The 23,226-nt window shown below is 45.7% G+C and overlaps 1 long non-coding RNA gene across 6 annotated transcripts in view; it reads right to left on the bottom strand.

The window, feature by feature from the left end:
- Window positions 1-23,226, bottom strand: part of LOC148135002 (uncharacterized) — a 45,560-nt gene that overhangs the window by 17,234 nt on the left and 5,100 nt on the right. For 3 of the 6 annotated variants that reach the window (XR_015755520.1, XR_015755521.1, XR_015755522.1), the window contains exons 4-5: window positions 22,895-22,986; window positions 21,908-21,994 (exon numbers count right to left, since the gene is read on the bottom strand). This is a non-coding gene — a long non-coding RNA (uncharacterized LOC148135002). Of the gene's footprint in view, window positions 1-12,563; window positions 12,601-18,082; window positions 18,188-21,907; window positions 21,995-22,894; window positions 22,987-23,226 lie in introns of those variants that run through there. The other 3 variants (XR_015755524.1, XR_015755523.1, XR_015755525.1) reach the window with 2 other exon arrangements.

Genomic DNA, 23,226 nt, shown 5'->3' with positions numbered 1-23,226 from the left:
CCACCCGCCCTCCTCCTCTAACCTAAATAATAAGACCCGGTGTGGTAAGTAGGTAAGTGCTGCATTTTGCTTGTTCTATTCTTTAGACCTAGTTTTTTTTTTTACAAAAGGTTACTTTCAGAGGGATGGCAGTGAAGGCAGTGCAATGTTCCTCTTGCAACATGTTTGAGGTGAGGGATGCCATGGACATCCCTGCTGAAAACACTTGCCGGAAGTGCACCCATCTCCAGCTCCTCCAAGACCGTGTTAGAGAACTGGAGCTGGAGTTGGATGAACTTAGGATCATTCGGGAGGCAGAGGGGGTCATAGATCGGAGCTTTAGGGAAGTAGTAACTCCAAAGATGGCAGATAGATGGGTGACAGTGAGGGGGACTGGGAGGAAGCAGCCAGTGCAGGGACCCCCTGCGGCCGTTCCCCTCAAGAACAAGTATACCGTTTTGGATACTTGTGGGGGGGACGACTTACCAGGGACAAGTAACGGGGCTCAGGTCTCTGGCACGGAGCCTGTCCCCATTACTCAGAAGGGAAGGGTGGAGAAGAGCAGAGCAGTAGTAATTGGGGACTCGATAGTTCGGGGCACAGATAGGCGGTTTTGTGGGAACGAGAGAGACTCACGTTTGGTATGTTGCCTCCCAGGTGCAAGGGTACGTGATGTCTCTGATCGTGTTTTCCGGGTCCTTAAGGGGGAGGGGGAGCAGCCCGAAGTCGTGGGCCACATTGGCACCAATGACATAGGTAGGAGGAGGGCTGAGGATGTTAGACAGGCTTTCAGGGAGCTAGGTTGGAAGCTCAGAGTTAGAACGAACAGAGTTGTTGTCTCTGGTTTGTTACCCGTGCCACGTGATAGAGAGTCGAGGAATAGGGAGAGAGAACAGTTAAATGCGTGGCTACAGGGATGGTGCAGGAGGGAGGGATTCCGGTATTTGGATAACTGGGGTTCTTTCTGGGGAAGGTGGGACCTCTATAAACAGGATGGTCTACACCTGAACCTGAGGGGCACCAGTATCCTTGGTGGGAGGTTTGCCAGTGCTCTTGGGGGGGGCTTTAAACTAACTCTGCAGGGGCATGGCAACCCAGACTGTAGCTTTAGGGTGCAGGACCTGGAGTGTAGGGAGGTTAGGAACATGGCATCAATTTCAAAGGAGGGTGCCTGTAAACAGGAAAGTGGTTTGAAGTGTGTATACTTCAATGCAAGACGTACACGGAATAAGGTAGGTGAACTTGCAGCGTGGGTTGGTACCTGGTTCTTCGATGTTGTGGCTATTACGGAGACATGGCTAGAACAGGGACAGGATTGGCTGTTGCAGGTTCCAGGGTTTAAATGTTTTAGTAGGGTCAGAGGTGGGGGTAAAAGAGGGGGAGGTGTGGCATTGCTTGTCAAAGATAGTATTACAGCTGTGGAAAGGACGATGGATGAAGACTCGCCATCTGAGGTAGTTTGGGCTGAGGTTAGGAATAGGAAAGGTGAGCTCACCCTGTTAGGAGTTTTTTACAGGCCTCCTAATAGTCCTAGAAACGTAGAAGAAAGGATTGCGAGGATGATTCAAGAGAAGAGTGAAAGTAATAGGGTGGTTGTTATGGGGGACTTTCCTGATATTAATTGGGAAAGCTATAGCTCAAGTTCGTTAGATGGGTCAGTGTTTGTCCAATGTGTGCAGGAGGGTTTCCTGACACAATATGTAGATAAGCCAACAAGAGGTGAGGCCATACTGGATTTGGTTCTGGGTAATGAACCAGGCCAGGTGTTAGAATTAGAGGTAGGTGAGCACTTTGGGGACAGTGACCACAATTCGGTGACCTTTACTCTAGTGATGGAGAGGGATAAGTGTGCACTACAGGGCAAGAGTTATAGATGGGGGCAGGGAAATTATGATGCTGTGAGGCATGACTTAGGAATGTGTGGCCTGAAAAAGTAAGCTTCAAGGCAAGGGTGTAATTGATATGTGGAGCTTGTTCAAGGAGAAACTATTGAGTGTCCTTGGTAAGTATGTACCTGTCAGGCAGGGAGGAAAGGGTCGTGTGAGTGAGCCGTGGTTTAATAAGGAATTGGAATCCCTTGTTAAATGGAAGAGGGCGGCCTATGTAAGAATGAGGCGTGAAGGTTCAATTGGGACGATTGAGAGTTATAAGGTAGTCAGGAAGGACCTGAAGAGAGAGCTAAGAGCAGCAAGGAGGGGACATGAAAGGTCCTTAGTTGGTAGGATTAGGGAAAACCCTAAGGCTTTCTATAGGTATGTCAGGAATAAAAGAATGACTAGGGTAGGAATAGGTCCAGTCAAGAATAGTAGTGGGAAGTTGCGTGTGGAGGCTGAAGAGATTGGGGAGACACTGAATGAATACTTTTCGTCAGTATTCAGTCAGGAACAGGACATTGTTGTCAATGTGAGTACTGAGTCACAATTAAGTAGAATGGATGGCTTTGAGGTATGTAGAGAAGAGGTGTTGGAAATTCTGGAAAGGGTGAAAATAGATAAGTCCCCTGGGCTTGATGGCATTTATCCTAGGATTCTCTGGGAAGCAAGGGAGGAGATTGCAGAGCCATTGGCCTTGATTTTTATGTCCTCGTTGTCTGCAGGAGTAGTGCCAGAAGATTGGAGGCTAGCAAATGTGGTTCCCTTGTTCAAGAAGGGGAGTAGGGATAACCCTCGTAACTATAGGCCGGTGAGTCTCACTTCTGTTGTGGGCAAAATCTTAGAGAGAATTGTAAAGGATAGGATTTATGAACATCTGGATAGGAATAATGTGATCAAGGATAGTCAGCATGGTTTTGTGAAGGGCAGGTCGTGCCTCACAAACCTTATTGAATTCTTTGAGAAGGTGACTAAGGAGGTGGACGAGGGGAAAGCAGTAGATGTGGTGTATATGGATTTTAGTAAGGCGTTTGATAAGGTTCCCCATGGTAGACTACTGCAAACAATACGGAGGTATGGCATTGAGGGTGAGTTGGAGGTTTGGATTAGGAGTTGGCTGGCTGGAAGAAGACAGAGGGTAGTAGTTGATGGCAAAGGTTCATCTTGGAGTGCCGTCGCTAGCGGTGTTCCGCAAGGATCTGTTTTGGGACCATTGCTGTTTGTCATTTTTATAAATGACCTGGAGGAGGGGTTAGAAGGTTGGGTGAGCAAGTTTGCGGATGATACGAAAGTCGGAGGAGTTGTAGACAGTGAGGAAGGATGTGGCAGGTTACAGCGGGATATAGATAAGCTGCAGAACTGGGCAGAAAGGTGGCAAATGGAGTTCAATGTAGCTAAGTGTGAGGTGATTCACTTTGGTAAGAGTAATAAAAAGATGGGGTACTGGGCTCACGGTCGGATACTTGGTAGTGTGGATGAGCAGAGGGATCTTGGTGTCCATGTACACAAATCTTTGAAAGTTGCTACCCAGGTAAATAGTGCGGTGAAGAAGGCATATGGCGTACTGGCTTTTATTCGTAGAGGAATTGAGTTCCGGAGTACTGAGGTCATGTTGCAGTTGTATAGGACTTTGGTGCGGCCACATCTGGAGTATTGTGTGCAGTCTTGGTCGCCATACTATAGGAAGGATGTGGAGGCACTGGAACGGGTGCAGAGGAGGTTCACCAGGATGTTGCCTGGTATGGTAGAAAGATCGTATGAGGAAAGGCTGAGGCACTTGGGGTTGTTTTCATTGGAGAAAAGAAGGTTTAGGGGTGACTTGATAGAGGTGTATAAGATGATTAGGGGTTTAGATAGGGTCGACAGTGAGAATCTTTTTCCTCGTATGGAGTCAGCTATTACAAGGGGACATAGCTTTAAATTAAGGGGGGGGTAGGTATAGGACAGATGTTAGGTTCATTACTCAGCGAGTCGTGAGTTCATGGAATGCACTGCCAGTAGCAGTTGTGGACTCTCCTTCATTATGGGCATTTAAGCGGGCATTGGATAGGCATATGGAGGATAGTGGGCTAGTGCAGGTTAGGTGGGCTTGGATCGGCGCAACATCGAGGGCCGAAGGGCCTGTACTGCGCTGTATTCTTCTGTGTTCTATGTTCTATGTAGATAAGATGAATGGCTGCATGGGAGGGGGATTCAAGACACCGGTGCATACACTTTGAGAAGAGATGACAAAGATTTTAAAAAGACATGAGTTTTTCTATTTTTGCACTTATGGGTTGAACTTCCAGAGGAAGTGGTAGCTGTGAATACAATTACAATACTTAAAAGATATTTGAATAAGTACATAAATAGGAGATATTTGGAGGGATATAGGCCAAGCAGAGGCAGGTGTGATTAGTTTAGGTGGAATTATAGTCGACATGGATTGGTTAGACCACAGGATCCATTTCCATGATACATAACTTTGAAACTCTTAACTCTCGGTGTCTTCGTGTTCACAACTCTCCCTATCACTGTCACCTCATGAAGCTTCACAACTCTTCCTTATCTCTGCTATCATAAGCATCTCTGTAACATCCTCCAATCACACAATCCTCCCTATCTCTGTAATCTCGATCCCCACAAATCTCTCTGCTAAGTGCCTTTCTGTAATTCCAGCCTTGAGGATAGCCCATTTTTAACTCAGATTCCTGCACCCTGAGCTCCAGAATTTCCTACTAAACCTCTCTGCTCATTTGCCTCCCCAAAACATTAACCAATCATCTATCATCTATTCTAATATCAAAAAGGTATGAGATGATCGCAGCGGGCCTGTGTGCTTGATGACCAATATGGAGAAGATGGGGGCATTGTGTTCAACAGTTTAATACCAGAGACTCTGACCCCATTTTATTCCGTGTTTCTCAGTGATTCCCTCTTTTTGAAGCAGACATGAGTGAGAAGCAGTGGAGAATGTAAATGATACACAGTCTGCATAGTGAGAGGATTCCACCACCACTGGCTGTTTACCCTCCAGCTCCACAATGTCCAATAACCTAGCCATGCTATCGCGGATCCTGGCACCAGGGAGGTAACATACTATCCTGGATTCATGCCTGTGGCCACAGAAGTACCTGTCTGTACCCCTGACTATTGAATCCCCGTCCTCTCTTTCCTCCTGTTCTGTGCAGAATCCGAAGCGGGATACAGTATCTGTTTGATAACGGGATGATCACTGGGAACTCCTGCATTTCCTTCCTGAGCCTTTTACTTGATCTGATAGTCATCCATTCCCTTTCCTAACTCACTGAACGTGCTGTCCATAACATCCTCAGAATTGCAGATGAGCTACAGTGAGTCCATTCACAGCTTCAGATCTGAAAAGCAGTTTCCCAGTAACTGCAGATGGGCACACTTCCTGCACATATTGTCGCCAGGGACACTGGAAGCATCCCTTATTTCCCACATTGTACAAGAGGAGAATACCGTGGATCTGAGGTCTCCTGTAACAATGTCTCTCTAGATTCAGCTAGTTCTCCTCTCGCGAGAACTTAAATGAGCTAGCAACCTTTCTTCACTTCAAGCATGTCCATTATAATCTAAAGCCCTGACCTTTACTGAAGCTAACATGTTATACTTTAAAATCTGTTACAAAATATTCAGCAGGTATCTCATAAAAATTGGCTATTCCCATTGGGGCCATGTGAATTTCTGAATGGCCTGAACTAAACCTGAGTTTCAGCTTCACCTTCTCCCTGTCTCATCTCATTGTTTTCACCCAACTCCAAAACACACTCACTGAGCCAAGCAGCATTCTCAGTACAGCCCTGTCATTTTCAGTTGTCAGAATCTGGAACATTCCACCTGAAAAGATGCTGGAATTTTAGTCCATAGGAATTTTAATGGGTAGCTTGCAGAGAACTGAAAATAAAGAGTTTACAGGTTAACATTACGAAGTGGGTGATTGGGGACTAAATCTGACAGTTCCTGCAAAGAGATGAGGTGCAATTTGGATAAATCTGTGCTCCCTTTCAGGGCAATATCTCCTTCCTCAGCTGCAGGGCCCAGAACAGAGCACACACCCAAAGGGTGATCCAGCCACAAATTTGTCAATCTCTCTGATTTTTGCTTTACAAAAGTATTGAAGATTAGATTTAGATTACTTTACAGTGTGGAAACAGGCCCTTCGGCCCAACAAGTCCACACCGACCCGCCGAAGTGAAACCCACCCATACCCCTACATTTACCCCTTACCTAACACTACGGGCAATTTAGTATGGCCAATTCACCTGACACTGCACATCTTTGGACTGTGGGAGGAAACCGGAGCACCCGGAGGAAACCCACGCAGACACGGGGAGAACGTGCAAACTCCACACAGTCAGTCGCCTGAGGCAGGAATTGAACCCAGGTCTCAGGCACGGTGAGGCAGCAGTGCTAACCACTGTGCCACCGTGCCACCCACTAAATGATATTTTCTCATAGACAGAACAGACAAACCTTTCTGTTTTCACAGTTAAATGCCAATTATATTCAGGTCCTGATGTCTCTGCTGACTGTAAAAACCTGTTTTTGAGATCCCAGTCTCAATTAATATCCCATAAAATGAATTCACACAACAAAACTCACAGTCAGTGCAGGATGAATAGTAAAGACAAATATTTATCTTGCACATAACCTACACGTCTCTGAAAACTAGGGGCAATTTAGCTCCCAGTGCAATGGCAAAGGAGATAGGGGTTAAAGAGTGAATAATAGGTGGGGACAGAGCCCAAAGGAACATTTGGAAAGAAAAAGGACTGGATAGCGATCTGGCTGGGAGAGTGCATAGCTGTTAATGGAGGGAACAGGAACCGGTGTCTGGCAGCATCTCAGTGGATGTGATGGAAATGGTGGCTGATGTACGTTCTGCCGCAAAAAGACCCTGAGCTTCCAGTTGCCTGCCACTTCAACACACGAGCCTGTTCCCTGGCCAGCATCCCTGTCTCATACTTACTGCAATGTTCCAGTGAAGCTTGATACAAACTGGCAGAACACTCCAGAACATACCAAATGGATCCGTATTTAATTACAGCAATTTCCCCTCCCATGTGGTCAACAATACCCTCCACTGTATCTCCTCTACTTCCCACACCTCCGCCCTTGAACCCAACTCCTTCAACTGCAACAAGGATAGAATCCCCCAAGTCCTCACATTCCACCCAGGTACAACACATCATCCTCCACCATTTCCACCACCTACAATCAGACCCCATCAGAGATATATTTCCCTCCCCAGCCCTTTCAGCATTCCTCAGAGACCATTCTCTCTGTGACCATTCTCTCTGTGACTTCCTTGTTAGATCCACGCTCCCCACCAACCCATCCTCCACTCCCAGGCACCTTCGCTCGCCATAGCAAGAGGTGGAAAACCTGTGCCCACACCTTCCCCTCACCTCCATCCAAGACACCAAAGGATCCTTCCACATTCAGCAGAGATAGTTCTTACATTCAAACATCTCACCTATTGAGTCCTTTGCTCTCGATGTGGTCTCCTCTACAGTGGGGAGACAGGACACCAACTTGCGGAATATTTCAGGGAACACTTCTGGGACACGTACCAACCAACCACACTGCCCTGTGGCCGACAACTTCAACAGCCCCTCCCACTCCGCCAAGGACATGCAGATTCTGGGCTGCCTCCATCGCCAAATCGACCCATCCGAAGCCTGGAGGAATAACACCTCATCGTCCGCCTTGGGACCCTTCAACCACACGGCATCAATGTTTCCTCATCTCCCCTCACCCCACCTTATCCTAGCTCCAACTCTCCAACTCGGCACTGGCCTCTTGAACTGACCCACCTGTCCATCTTCCTTCCCCATTATCCACTCCACCCTCTCACCATTACCTCTCATCTGCATCTACCTATTGCCTTCCTAGCTCCCTTCCCCCCCAACCTACACACCCCCTCCTATTTATTTCTCAGCACTCTTTCCCACACCGCACATTCCTGATGAAGGGCATATACCTAAAATGTCGATTCTCCAGCTACTTGGATGCTGCCTGACCTGCTGTGTGTTTCCAGTGCCACATGTTAACGAAGCTGGAAGAAGAAAACCTCATCACCCACTCGGGGACCCTTCAGCCCTTTGGCCTCAATATCAAATTCAATAATTTTAGATCCTGAACTCTCCCACGTCCTAGCATCCTAGCCCCCTACCCCACACACCAGGCCTTGTTATTATATAGCCTGCTATTACACACTGTGATTAGCCACTAACAGTCCCCATAAACAGCTATTCACTCTCCCCCAGCCAGATCGATATACACTCCTTTGTCCAATTTCTCCTCTCTCTCTCTTTGGGCTCTATTCCCAATCATTTACTCTTTAACCTATACCTTCTGCATATAAACCAACATTTTTTCCTCAGTCACATCAGTTCTGAGGAAGGTTCATAGGATCAGAAATGTTAACTATGATTTGTCTTCACAGATGCTGCCAGACCTGCTGAGCTTTTCCAGCACTTTCTGGTTGTTGTTTATCATTTCCATCATCCACAGTTTTTTCTGGTTTTTATTTAGCGGGAGCTTGTAATTCATGTCAAGCAGCCTACATCATGTGTTTATAGAACATAGAACATAGAACATAGAAGAATACAGCGCAGTACAGGCCCTTGGGCCCTCGATGTTGCGCCGATCCAAGCCCACCTAAACTACACTAACCCACTATCCTCCATATACCTATCCAATGCCCTCTTAAATTCCCATAAAGAGGGAGAGTCCACCACTGTTACTGGCAGGGCATTCCATGAACTAACGACTCGCTGAGTGAAGAACCTACCCCTAACATCAGTCCTATATCTACCCCCCCTTAATTTAAAGCTATGCCCCCTTGTAATACCCGACTCAATACGCGGGAAAAGGTTCATACTGTCGACCCTATCTAACCCCCTAATCATCTTGTACACCTCAATCAAGTCACCCCTAAACCTTCTTTTCTCTAGTGAAAACAGCCCCAAGTGCCTCAGTCTTTCCTCATACGATTTTCCTTTCATACCAGGCAACATCCTGGTAAACCTCCTCTGCACCCGTTCCAATGCCTCCACATCCTTCCTATAGTATGGCGACCAAAACTGCACACAATATTCCAGATGCGGCCGTACCAGAGTCTTATACAACTGCATCATGACCTCAGGACTCCAGAACTCAATTCCTCTACCAATAAAAGCCAGTACGCCATATGCCTTCCTCACCGCACTATTTACCTGGGTGGCAACTTTCAGAGATCTGTGTACATGGACACCAAGATCCCTCTGCTCATCCACACTACCAAGTATCCGACCATTAGCCCAGTACCCCATCTTTTTGTTATTCTTCCCAAAGTGAATCACCTCGCACTTAGCTACATTGAATTCCATCTGCCACCTTTCTGCCCAGCTCTGCAGCTTCTCTATATCCTGCTGTAACCTGCCACATGCTTCCTCACTGTCAACAACTCCTCCGACTTTCGTGTCATCCGCAAACTTGCTCACCCAACCTTCTAACCCCTCTTCCAGGTCATTTATAAAAATGACAAACAGCAATGGTCCCAAAACAGATCCTTGCGGAACACCGCTAGTGACGGCACTCCATGAAGAAACTTTGCCATCAACTACTACCCTCTGTCTTCTTCCATCCAGCCAATTCCTAATCCAAACCTCCAACTCACCCTCAATGCCATATCTCCGTATTTTCTGCAGTAGCCTACCATGGGGAACCTTATCAAACGCCTTACTAAAATCCGTATATACCACATCTACCGCTTTCCCCTCATCAACCTCCTTCGTCACCTTTTCAAAGAATTCAATAAGGTTTGTGAGGCACGACTTGCCCTTCACAAAACCATGCTGACTATCCTTGATCACATTATTCCTATCTAGATGTGCATAAATCCTATCCCTTACAATTCTCTCTAAGACTTTGCCCACAACAGAAGTGAGACTCACCGGCCTATAGTTACTAGGGCTATCCCTACTCCCCTTTTTGAACAAGGGAACCACATTTGCTATCCTCCAGTCTTCTGGGACTACTCCTGTAGACAAAGAGGACATAAAAATCAAGGCCAATGGCTCTGCAATCTCCTCCCTTGCTTCCCAGAGAATCCTAGGATAAATGCCATCAGGCCCAGGGGACTTATCTATTTTCACCTTTTCCAGGATTTCCAACACCTCTTCTCTACATACCTCAAAGCCATCCATTCTACTTATTTGTGCTTCAGTATTCTCATCGACAACAATGCCCTGTTCCTGAGTGAATACTGAAGAAAAGTATTCATTCAGTGTCTCCCCAATCTCTTCCGCCTCCACACGCAACTTCCCACTACTATCCTTGACTGGACCTATTCCTACCCTAGTCATTCTTTTATTCCTAACATACCTATAGAAAGCCTTAGGGTTTTCCCTAATCCTATCTACTAAGGACCTTTCGTGTCCCCTCCTTGCTGCTTTTAGCTCTCTCTTCAGGTCCTTCCTGGCTCCCCTATAACTCTCAATCGCCCCAATTGAACCTTCACGTCTCATCTTGAGATAGGCCGCCCTCTTCCATTTAACAAGGGATTCCAATTCCTTATTAAACCACGGCTCCCTCGCACGACCCTTTCCTACCTGCCTGACAGGTACATAATTATCAAGGACACTCAATAGTTGCCCCTTGAACAAGTTCCACATATCATTTACACTCTTGCCTTGGAGTCTACTTTTCCAAGCCACACATCCTAAGTCATGCCTCACCGCATCATAATTTCCCTTACCCCAGCTATAATTCTTGCCCTGTAGTACACACTTATCCCTCTCCATCACGAGTGTAAAAATCACCGAATTATGGTCACTATCCCCAAAGTGCTCACCTACCTCTAATTCTAACACCTGGCCTGGTTCGTTACCCAGAACCAAATCCAGTATGGCCTCACCTCTTGTTGGCCTGTCTACATATTGTGTCAGGAAACTCTCCTGCACACATTGAACAAACACTGACCCATCTAACGAACTTGAGCTATAGCTTTCCCAATCAATATCAGGAAAGTTAAAGTCCCCCATAACAACCACCCTATTACTGTCACTCATCTCCTGAATCACCTTCCCAATCCTTTCTTCAATGATTCTAGGACTATTAGGAGGCCTGTAAAAGACTCCTAACAGGGTGACCTCACCTTTCCTATTCCTAACCTCAGCCCAAACTACCTCAGATGGCAAGTCCTCATCCATCGTCCTTTCCACCGCTGTAATACTATCTTTGACAAGCAATGCCACACCTCCCCCTCTTTTACCCCCACCTCTAAACCTACTAAAACATTTAAATCCCGGAACCTGCAACAGCCAATCCTGTCCCTGTTCTAGCCATGTCTCCGTAATAGCCACAACATCGAAGTCCCAGGTACCAACCCACGCTGCAAGTTCACCTACCTTATTTCGTATACTTCTTGCATTGAAGTATACACACTTCAAACAACTTCCCTGTTTACAGGCACCCTCCTTGGAAATTGATGCCATGTTCCTCACCTCCCTACACTCCAGGCCCTGCACCCTGAAGCTACAATCTGGGTTCCCATGCCCCTGCCGAGTTAGTTTAAACCCCCCCCAAGAGCACTAGCAAACCTCCCCCCAAGGATACTGGTTCCCCTCAGGTTCAGGTGTAGACCATCCTGTTTATAGAGGTCCCACCGTCCCCAGAAAGAACCCCAGTTATCCAAAAACTGGAACCCCTCCCTCCTGCACCATCCCTGAAGCCACGCATTTAATTGTTCTCTCTCCCTATTCCTCGAATCTCTATCACGTGGCACGGGTAACAAACCAGAGACAACAACTCTGTTTGTTTTAACTCCAAGCTTCCAAACTAGCTCCCTGAAAGCCTGTCTAACATCCTCAGCACTCCTCCTACCTATGTCGTTGGTGCCAATGTGGACCACGACTTCGGGTTGCTCCCCCTCCCCCTCCAGGACCCGGAAAACACGATCAGAGACATCACGTACCCTTGCACCTGGGAGGCAACATACCAAACGTGAGTCTCTCTCGTTCCCACAAAACCTCCTATCTGTGCCCCGAACTATCGAGTCCCCAATTACTACTGCTCTGCTCTTCTTCACCCTTCCCTTCTGAGTAACGGGGACAGGCTCCGTGCCAGAGACCTGAGCCCCGTTACTTACCCCTGGTAAGTCATCCCCCCCACAAGTATCCAAAACGGTATACTTGTTCTTGAGGGGAATGGCCGCAGGGGGTCCCTGCACTGGCTGCTTCCTCCCAGTCCCCCTCACTGTCACCCATCTATCTGCCATCTTTGGAGTTACTACTTCCCTATAACTCTGATCTATGACCCCCTCTGCCTCCCGAATGATCCGAAGTTCATCCAACTCCAGCTCCAGTTCCCTAACACGGTCTTGGAGGAGCTGGAGATGGGTGCACTTCCTGCAAGTGTAATCGGCAGGGACGTCGATGGCATCCCTCACCTCATACATGTTGCAGGAGGAACATTGCACTGCCTTCACTGCCATCCCTCTAAAGCTAACTGTTTAAACAAAAACTGTGTCTAAATAATACAAGCAAAATTCAGCACTTACCTGCTTGCCACAACAGATGTTATTATTAGGTTAGAGGAGGAGGGCGGGTGGGAGGCACTACCCGTGTAGTGCCTCGGGTTCCTCTCCTTCGCGCTTTTAAAGGGGGAAAAAACTAACCCAGCTAAGCTTACACTAACTGCTTCCGGGTCTCGGCTGCCCCTCTGCTTGCCGTCACTTCCTCTGCTGCTCCCGCTCTTTCTGTGAAGGAGAGAGAAAACAAAACACCGATGCCCGCTACAGGTAAGTAATTTTGAAAAAAACTCTTACCTTAGCTGTAGTCTCCCGGGTTCACCTCAACTCGGCCGCTGCTCCCACTCAAAATCACCGCCCCAGTACCCACAAACCCCATTTTTCTCCCAGTCTATGCCACTCCCATCACACTCACTGAGTCCCCCCCTCACAGTGACACTGCGCCTGCACAGCTCATGGTCACGTGTTGGCCTGCTGGCCACACCCCTCATTCACTTTTCTTGGCTGGAGGATCACGCCAACTCTCTTATTGGTCTGCAGCTGCTGTCAATCACCTGGGCCCCATTGTGTCATGTTGGTGGGATCCTCCCATAAGTGTTGGAGGCTGAAGGGTGACCTCATTGAGTTTTATAAAACCATGAGGGGCATGAATGGGATAAATAGACAGGTCCAGAACGAGAGGGCATAGGTTTAAGTTGACAGGGAAAATATTTAAAAGGGACCTAAGGGGCAACTTCTGTCAATCAGAGGATGCTGCATGCATGGAATTTTCGGTCAGGACAAGTGGTGGAGCCTGGTACAATTACACCATCTGAAACGCATCTGAATGGGTATATGATTAGGAAGGGTATAGAGGGATATATGCCAAGTGCTGGCAAATAGGACTTGATTAGGTTAAGACATCTGGTCAGCATGGACGAGTTTGACCGAAGGGTCTGTTTCTGTGCAGTACATCTCTATGGCTCGATGGCTCTGCGGTGGGATGAGCTTCATCATTCACAGTGAATGGGGCATTATCACAGAGTATAAGGGCTGGGGGCTATTCAGCCCATTTGAGCTGTACTTTCTCCCTCTGCAGATGCTGCAAATCTGTCCCAACTCCCCTCCCATCTGTCCATAGCCCTCCAAATCTTTCCTTAAAAAGTTGAATTCCAAATTTGTTTTGACAGTAACTGTTGAATCTGCATTCAGCTGTTGTTCAAACTGTTCCAGATGCTCAGAACTGACTCAGTAAAATAATCTTCTCATTTTTAACTTGCATTATTTGCCAGTTACATGAATGCAGTTACTAAAAATTGTGACAAACTTTCTACTTTCCCTCTCTGTCAACTAAATATCCTGGAGACAAATCTGCTCCTGGTCGAAATCACGACAAGGGGAGGTTGAATAGGCTGGGGCTGTTTTCCCTGGAGTGTCGGAGGCTGAGGGGTGACCTCACAGAGGTACATAAAATCATGAGCGGCATGGATAGGATAAAGAAGATAAATAGACAAAGTCTCCTCCCTGGAGTGGGGGCTTCCAGAACTAGAGGGCATAGGTTTAGGGTGGGAGGGGAAAGATATAAAAGAGACCTGAGGGGCAACGTTTACACGCAGAGGGTGGTACGTGTATGGAATGAGTTTTCAGACGAAGTGGTGGAGGCTAGTACAATTGCAACATTTAAAAGGCATCTAGATACGTATATGAATAGGAAAGATTTGGAGGGATATGGGCCGGGTGCTGGAAGGTGGGATAGATTGGGCTGGAATATCTGGTTGGCATGGATGGGTTGGACCGAAGGGACTGTTTCTGTGCTGTATATCTCTGATGAATGACCTTTCAGCCATTTTTTTAATCCAAATAGCTAGTTCTCCCCGTATTCTATGATGTTGAACTTGCTAACCAGTCTGTTGTTATGTGGAACATTGTGTCTTCCTGAAGTCCATGTTAACGATGTCCATGCACAAAGCCATGCTGATTCTCCCCAATTATTTGCCTTTCCAATTACATGCAAATCCTGTCCCTTAGAATCCCTTCCAACAACTTGCCTGCCACTGACTTCAGGCTCACCGGTCTATAGTTCTCTGGCTTTTCCTTACCACCTTTCTCAAATAATGGCACACATCTTCCAGCACCTCACCTGTAGTTATTGATGACACAAATATCTCAGGGAGGGGCCCAACAATCACTTCCCTAGCTTCCCACAAATTTCTGGGATACATCTGATCAGGTCCCAGGGATTTATCCACCTTTATCCATTTTAAGACATTCAGGGTATCCTCCTCTGTAACATGGACACTTGCCAAGTTATCGCTATTTATTTGTGCAAATTCTCTAGCTTCCATATCGTTTTTCAGTAAAAACCAATGTGTAATATTCATATAGAATCTTTCCAAACTCCTGCGGTTCCATAGTCAGTCTTGTTGATCCTTGAGGGTCCCTATTCTCTGCCAGGTCACTCTTTGTCCTTAGTGTATTTCTAGAATCTCTTTGGATTCTCCTTAAACCTATTTCCCAAAGCCATCGCTTGTCCCCTTTTTGCCCTCCTGGTTTCCCTCAAGTATTCTCCTACTGTCTCTATACTCCTCCAGGGATCCACTCAAACCCAGCTGTCTGTAGCTGTCATATCCCTCCTTCATTTTCTTGACCAGAGCCTCAATTTCTCTTGACAGGCAGCATTCTCTACGCCTCCCAGCCTTGCCCTTAACAGGAACATACTGTCTGTGTACTGTCATTGTCTCATTTTTACAGGCCTACGGAGGCAATGGCAGATGTGGACAGAGAATCAATCATTCTCAGTAAAGAGGAAGTGCTGGGAATGGGAACAGCCTAAAGGTAAAAGAGGTGCCTGGCCGTGATGGAATGCATCCCAGGGGCGAAAAGAGATGGCCAGGAAAATAGCAAATGTGTTTATGATAATTCCCGAATATTTGCTGGACTCTGGGACGTATCTGACAGATTGGAAAGCTGCAAATGTGATGCCACTATTTTAAAAAAAAACACCCATTAGTTTAACTTCTGTAGTGGGGAAAATGCTTGAACCTCTCAAGGAAGTAGTAGCGAGTTATCTGGGCAGAAACTATCCCCCATTGAGCAGACACAGCATGGATTCATGAAAGGCAGCTCATGTTTAACGCATTTACTTGAACTATTTGAGGACATCACAAATGCATTGGACAAGGGGGACCCGGTGGATGTGGTGTATCTGGATTTCCAGAAAGTAATCGACAAGTTGCCACATGAAAGGCTGCTGTATAAGATAAAGGCTGCACGGCGTTATGGGTAATGTATTAGCATGGATACAGGATCGGTTAACCAACAAAAAGTAAAGAATGGGGATAAACGGGTGTTTGGATTAGTGTTGGCACTACAACTGTTTACAATTTACACAAATGTTTTGGAGTTGAGGACCAAGTGTACGGTGTCAGAGTTCAGATTTGATACAAAGATGAGGTAGAGCAATGTGTGCAGAGGCCACCGTAAGTCTGCACAGGGATACAGATCGGTTGAGTGAGTGGGTAAGGATCTGGCAGATGGAGGACAATGTTGGGAAATGAGAGGTCATCCATTTTGGTCGGACTAACAGCAAACTGGATGATGAAATGGTGAAAACGTGCAGCATGCTGCTGTACAGAGGGAGCTGGGTGTCCTTCTGCATGAATCACAGGAAGTTGGTTTGCAGGTGCAGCAGGTAATTAAGGCAGTGAACGGAATATTGTGCTTCCTTGCTAGAGGGATGGTTATGCTGCAGCTGTACAGGCCACACCTGGTACAGGTGTGTACAGGTTTGATCTCCTTACTTCAGCAAGGATGTACTGGCACTGGAGGGGGTGCAGAGGAGGGTCACTAATTTGGGCCTGGAGTTGAGAGGGTTGGTGTATGTGGAGAGATTGAGAAAACTCATTGTAATTTAGAAGAATGGGAGATTGGATGGGGTAAAAAAACAAAATTATGAAGGGAGTAAGTAAGATAGAAGCAGGGAGTTTATTTTCACCAGGGGTGGGTGAAACTAGAGAACGTAGCGTCAAAATAAGGTGGAGCAGATTTAGGACTGAGTTCAGGAGTAACTTCTTCAGCTAAAGGGTTGTGAATCTGTGGAATTCCCTGCTGAGTGAAGCAGTTGAGCTATCAACTTTATTTGCCTTTAAGGCAAAAGGTAGATTTGTGAACAGGAAAGGAATTAAGGGTTATGGTGAGAGAGCAGGAATGTGGAGCTGAGGCCATGAAAAGATCAACCCTGATCTTATTGAATGGCAGAGTAGGTTTGAGGGGTCAGATGAAAGTTTTTGCCTTGTGCCATCAAAATTGTCCTTTGAAAAGTTAAGTTTCTAAATTGGACAATCTGGTCTATTATTTTCTGTAACTATTTTAAAATTAATAGAATTGTCAGAGAATCCCAGAATCCCAACAGTGTGGAATGAGACCATTCGGTCCATCACATCGATACTGACGCTCAGAGCCTCCTAACCTCCCCCTGTAACGTTGCATTTTCCAGGGCCACCCAACCTACACATCCCTGAACACTACGGGCAATTCAGCCTGGATAATCCAATCTACCCTGCACATCTTTGGACTGTGGGAGGAAACCAGAGAACCCGGATGCAATCCACGCAGACAACCGCAATAAGGTGATCAAGCCTTTCTTAATTCCCAGTTCCACCCAAATAACTTCACTGGGCGTACTCCCATGAATATCCTCCCTAAGCACAAACATAATGCTATCCCTGATCAAAAACGCTACTCCCCCCCTCTCTTGACCCCGTTTCTATTCTTCCTATAGCATCTATACTCTGAAACATTAAGCTGCCAGTCCTATCCATCCCTGAGCCACGTTTCTGTAATACTCATAATATCCCAGTGCCATGTTCAAAACCATACCCTAAGCCCACCTGCCTTCCCTGTCAGGCCTCTTGCATTGAAATAAATGCAGTGTAACTGCTCAGTCTGACCTCATTCTCTGCTTTGCCCTTGTCTGCCTTGACTTTTGACCTCAGAACTGCACCAGCCTCAGACATACCTCTTTTCTCACTATCTATTTGCAATCACACCCACTCCCTCACTGGTTTAATGCCTCCTGAGTAGCATTAACAAATCTCCCTGCCCAGATATTACACACCTTCCAAATCAGGTACTATCCATCCTTCTTATCAGGTCAACTCTACTCCAGAGGAGATCACAATGATGCAAAAATGTGAATCATTTTCCCCTGCACCAGCTCCTTAGCCACTCATCCAGCACCTCCTCGTCTGTAATATGGACATTTTTCAAGACGTCACCATTTATTTCCCCACATTCTATATCGCCCATGTACTTCTTCACAGTAAACACTGATGCAAAGTATTGTTTCCCTATCTCGCTCATCGCCTGAAGCCCCACACAAAGACTGCCTTGCTGATCTCTATTTTCTCCTAGTTAGCCTTTTGTTCTTAATGTATTTATAAAAGCCCTTTGGATTATCCTTAACCCTATTCGCCAAAGCTATCTCACGTCCCCTTTTTGCCTCCTGATTTCCCTCTTAATTATACTCTTACTGCCTTTATACTTGAAGGACTTTTGGATTGGAATAAATGCAAAATACTACATTCTGACAAAACAAACGAGGGTAGGACTTACACTCAATAAAAGTAGGGCCTTGAGTAGTGATATGGGAACGAAGAGACCGAGGGCTTCACTCTTGGAAGTTTGTGTCACATGTAGACAGGGTGGTTAAGAAGGTGCTTAGCACACTTACCTTCATTGTTCAGACCTTTGAGTACAGGAGTTGGGACGTTATGTTGAGAATGTACAGGACGTTGGGGAGGCTTCTTCTGGAATACTCTGTCCAGTTCTGGTTGTGCTGTTATAGGAAGGATATTATTAAATTGGAGCAGGTTCAGGAGAGATTTACCTGCATGTTGCCATGAATGGAGGGATTGCGTTCTAAGGAGAGGCTGGATAGGCTGGGAATTTTTTCCACTGGCGTGCACGAGGTTGAGGGGTGACCTTATTAGAGGTTTATAAAATCAGAAAGAGTGTAGATAAGGTGAATAGCCAGGGGAGAGGGGGATTCAAAACTCGGGTGCATTCATTTTGAGAAGAAATGAGAAAGGTTTGAGAAAAGACATAAGGGTTTTAAAAAATATATATACGTGTGGAATGAATTTCCAGAGGAAGTGGTAGCTGTGAATACAATTACAATATTTAAAATACATTCAGATAAGTACATAAATAGGAAATATTTGGATGGATGTGGACCAAGCGGAGGCACGTACACTTAGTTCAGTTTGCAATTATGGTTGGCATGGACTGGTTGGACCACAGGGTCTGTTTCCTTGCTGTATAACATTATGACTCTAATCCTCACTAACTCTAAATCCCTCCATCCTCAACTCTCCTGATCACTGTCACCTCATCCAGCCTCACAACTCTTCCTTATTTATATAATTCCTCACCAGCCACAGAACGCTCCCTATCTCATGTCCTCCAGTTTCTCAGATCTCTGCTACAAGTGCCTTTCTTTAGTTCCAGCCTTGAGGATGCCCTCATTCACTCTGATTGGTTGGAAGACAAACTGGTACGACCTGGTCCTCTAGTACTGCCCTCTGCCCCCATTGGCCTGCGCTGACATCAATCACACGAGACCCATTGTGAGGTGAGTGGTGGGATCCTCCCTCTCTCTGTCCTGGGATGAGCTTCATCATTCATAGTGAATGGGGCAGTATCAAAGAGCACAGGGGCTGGGAGCTATTCAGCCCATTGGGACTGTACTCTCTCCCTCTGGAGATGCTGCACATCTGTCCCAATTCCCTTCCCATTTGCCCATAGCCCCCCCAAATCTTCCCCTAAAAAGTAAAATTCCAAATCTTTTTATGAATAACTGCCGAGTCTGTGTCCAGCTGCCAATCAGACAGTTCCAGATGCTCAGACTTTACTGAATAAAATATTGTTCACATGTTCACATATTGTTTGCCAATTACCTGAAAATAGTTACTAAAATTGTGACATTGTTCACAATTCCCTTCTCTCTGCAAATTAAATATCCTAGACACAAATTTGCAGCTGGTCAAACTCACTGCTTAACCTTCTCAGCTCCACATACAATTATCTGTGCTTCTGCTAGCTCTCTACAAAAGAGGAACACATCTTATTTTCATTTATTCGTGTCACAGAGATGTACAGCACAGAAACAGATCTTTGGTCCAATTTGTCCATGCCAACTAGGAATCCTAAACTAATGGAATCCTATTCCCAGCTATTGATCCGTATCCCTCGAAACCCTTCCTATTCATGTACCCAATCAGATGCCTTTCAAATGTTGTAATTGTATCAGCCTCCACTACTTCATCTGGCAGCTCATCCAATACACACACCACACACAGCTTGAAAACTTTGCTCCTCAGATCCCTTTTAAATCTTTGCTCTCTTGACTTAAGCCCATGTGATCTTGTTTTGGAACCACCTAACCTGGGGGGGGAAAGACCCTGGCTGTTCACCTTATCCATACCCCTCATGATTTTACAAATCTACATGAAGTCACCTCTCAATCTTTGACTCTCCAGGGAAATTACCCCCAGCCTCTCCCTGTAGCCCAAATCCTCCAACCCTGGCAAAGTCTTTGTCAATCTTGTCTGAACTCTTTCAAGATTCAGAACATCCTTCCCAGAACAGGGGATTTTGAACTTAAAACAGAATTCCTGAAATGACTTAATCAATGTCCTGTCCAGCCACAATATGATGTCCCAGCTTCTGTATTCAATGCATCGACCAATAAATATAAGTATACCAAACACCACCTTCACTAGTCTGACTATCTGCGACTCTACTTTCAACGAACAATGAATCTGAACTCCATGGTCTCTTTGTTCAGCAACACTGCGAAGGACTTTACCATTAAGTGTATAAATCCTGCCCTGATTTGCCTTTCCAAAATGCAGCACCTCGCATTTGTCTAAATTGAACACCGTCTGCCATTCTTTGCTCCAATGGCCCATCTGATCAAGATCCTGTTGTATTCTGAACTAACATTCTTCGCTGTCCACGACACCTCCAATTTTGGTGTCTTCTGTAAACCCACTGACTATATCTCATATTTACATCCAAGTCATTTATTTGAGGACCGAATATCCATTCCTGCAGCACACTGCTGCTCACACGCCTCCAGTCCGCAAAGCAACCCTCCATCACCACCCTCTGCCTCCTACCTTCAAGCCAGTTTTGTATCCAAATGGCTCGTTCTCCCAACATTCCATGTTATCTAACCTTGCTAACCAGTCTGCTTTGTGGAACATCGTTCAGTGCCCATATAGACAACGTCCACAGTCTGCCTTCATCAATCATCTTTGTCACATCTTCAAAAAAACTCAATCAAGTTAGAAAGAGAGAATTACTCACACAAAGTCATGTTGACTATCCTTAATCTTTCCTGGTCTTTCCAAATACATATAAATCCTATCCCTCAGAATCCCTTCCAATAACTTGCCTACCACTGACTTCAGGCTGCCTGTTCTCTTGTTCCCTGGCCTTTCCTTACCACCTTTTTAAAATAACAACACCTGTCTTCCAGCACCTCATCTGTCACAAACGATGATATAAATACCTCAGGGAGGGGCACTGCTTTCCTAGCTTTCCACAAATTTCTGGGATACGCCTGATCAGGACCCAGAGATTTATCCACCTTGATGCCATTTAAGACATCCAGTACCACCTCCACTTTTCAAGTTATCACTGTTGTTAACTATCAAGTTCTCCAAACTCTCCAGAAAAGAGTAGCATAGTATCTCTCCCACCTCCTGTTGTTCTACAGATGGCCTTCTTGATCTTTAAGAAGTTGTATTCTTTGTCTGTTTTTTCTTTTATCCTTGATATATTTGTAGAATCGCTTTGGATTCTACTTAAACCATTTCCTAGAGATATTTCATGTTCCCTTTTTGCTCATCTGATTTCCCTTGAGTATATTCCTGTAAAAACATGAACCTGTACTCCCAATTCCTCCGCCTCTGCCATATCTGCTTCCAGGAGAAGCAATTCTACTCCAGGACATCCCAGAAAGGATTCCTATTTCAAGGACTGCATTTCCCTCCCACGTGATCAACAATGCCCTCTAATGCATATCCTCCACTTCCTGTACCTCCACCTTCCCCTCACCCCTCCAACCACAATAAGAATATAATCCACCGGTCCTCACCTGCCACCCCACGAATCTCCAGATACAGCGCATTAACCTCTGAAATTTCCGCTACCTACAGTCAGACCCCACCACCAGGGATATATTTCCCTCCCCAGCCCTTCCACAGAGACCATGGGATATTTGGTGCTGATGTGCTGCCCCACTGATACCTCAGTCACTCACCCTGCCCAATGGTCTAGTGATACTATCGCTAGATGGATAATCCAGACACCCAGATAACGTTCTGGGGCCTAGAATTTGGATCCCGTCACAGCAGACAGTGGAATGTGAATTCAATAAAAATTTGGAAGTAAGAATCTATTAAAGACCATGAATCCATTGTTGATTGTTGCAAAAAAAAAACCATGAGATTCACTAATATCCTTCATGGAAGGAATCTGCCATCCTTACCTGGTCTGGCCTGCATGTGACTCCAGACCCACAGCAACGTGGTTGAATCTTAACTGCCCTTGAGGCCCAGCCAGTGACACCCTCATCCTGTGAATGAATTAAAAAAGGTCAAGTCTTGTATACAATCATACTATTCTTACAGATAAGTGATCTGTTGGTAATTTGCTTCTCAATTCCCGGCTGACTATTTATTTCTCAGTTCCACCTGTACAACTTGCCTGGATGTACTTCCAGGAATATCCTCCTGAAGCCCAGCCATAATGTTATCCCTCATCAAAACCACCTCACCCCCCTGCTCTGTTGCCCCCTTTCTATCCTTGCTATAGCATCTATACCTTGGAACATTAGGAATTGTTAGGACCAGTAGCTTAAGTCATACCTCTGTAATTGCTGTAATATCCCAGTGCCATTTTCAAAACCATACCCTGAACTCCTCTGCCTGACCTATCGGGCCTCCTGCATTGAAATAAATGCAGTGTAACTGCTCAGTCCTACCTCATTCTGTGCCTTGCCCTTGCCTGCCTTGACTGTTTGACGCCTGAACTATACCAGCCTCAGACTTGGCTCTTTCCTCACTCTTTTGAGTTTACCTCCATTCCTTCACTGGTTTAATGCCTCCTGAATAGCACTAGCAACTCTTCCCTTTCAGTGCAGGTACAATCCATCCTTCTGATGGAGGTCAATTCTACCCCACAAGAGATTCGAATGATCCAACAATGTGAACTCTTCTATTCCTATGTCATTGATACCAATAAACAACAGCCTCCCCTCAAAATGGTTACTCTCCCCTTGAAGAATATTCTCTCCCTCTCTGAGACATTCTTATACAAAAATTACACATTCGAATAATAAACCTAACACTCATTACATCATTATAAAAAGATTACATAACACATGATGGTTTGGGGAGACCTTTTGAGAGAATGTGATGATTCAAAGGAGAATTTTTAAGCAGCAAAAGGGATTAATCTGGAATGCAATACTCACAATGCGAATATCCAGGTCCTGATGTACTGAGTAATTCAGAGTTTGGCAGAACATTTACTGAGATTACCATCTGAATGTCCACCTGTAATATCCTGTAATACAAGTTTATAAAATCTGTCACTCTCAGTTCAAGTTAGAAACCCACACCATCCCCTCCTCCTGGCGCAGGATTACTGTACATAGTTACAACAGGTCATCAAGAAGGGGAATGGAATGTTTTGTTTAGAGGGTTTTCAGTATGAGAGTTTGGAGTATATACCTGAGAGTAACATGAGGAAGTGGTGGTGAGACCACCATATCTGGAGTAAAGTGAGCAGTTTTGGTCCCTTTAG

The sequence above is a fragment of the Chiloscyllium plagiosum genome, unplaced genomic scaffold (genome assembly GCF_037043375.1).
Source record: "Chiloscyllium plagiosum isolate Xiang-an unplaced genomic scaffold, Cpla_swu_hap1 HiC_scaffold_51, whole genome shotgun sequence".
Taxonomy (NCBI): domain Eukaryota; kingdom Metazoa; phylum Chordata; class Chondrichthyes; order Orectolobiformes; family Hemiscylliidae; genus Chiloscyllium; species Chiloscyllium plagiosum.
Note: the sequence above shows the minus strand (reverse complement) of the source record. Positions and strands in the feature narration are given on the sequence as shown.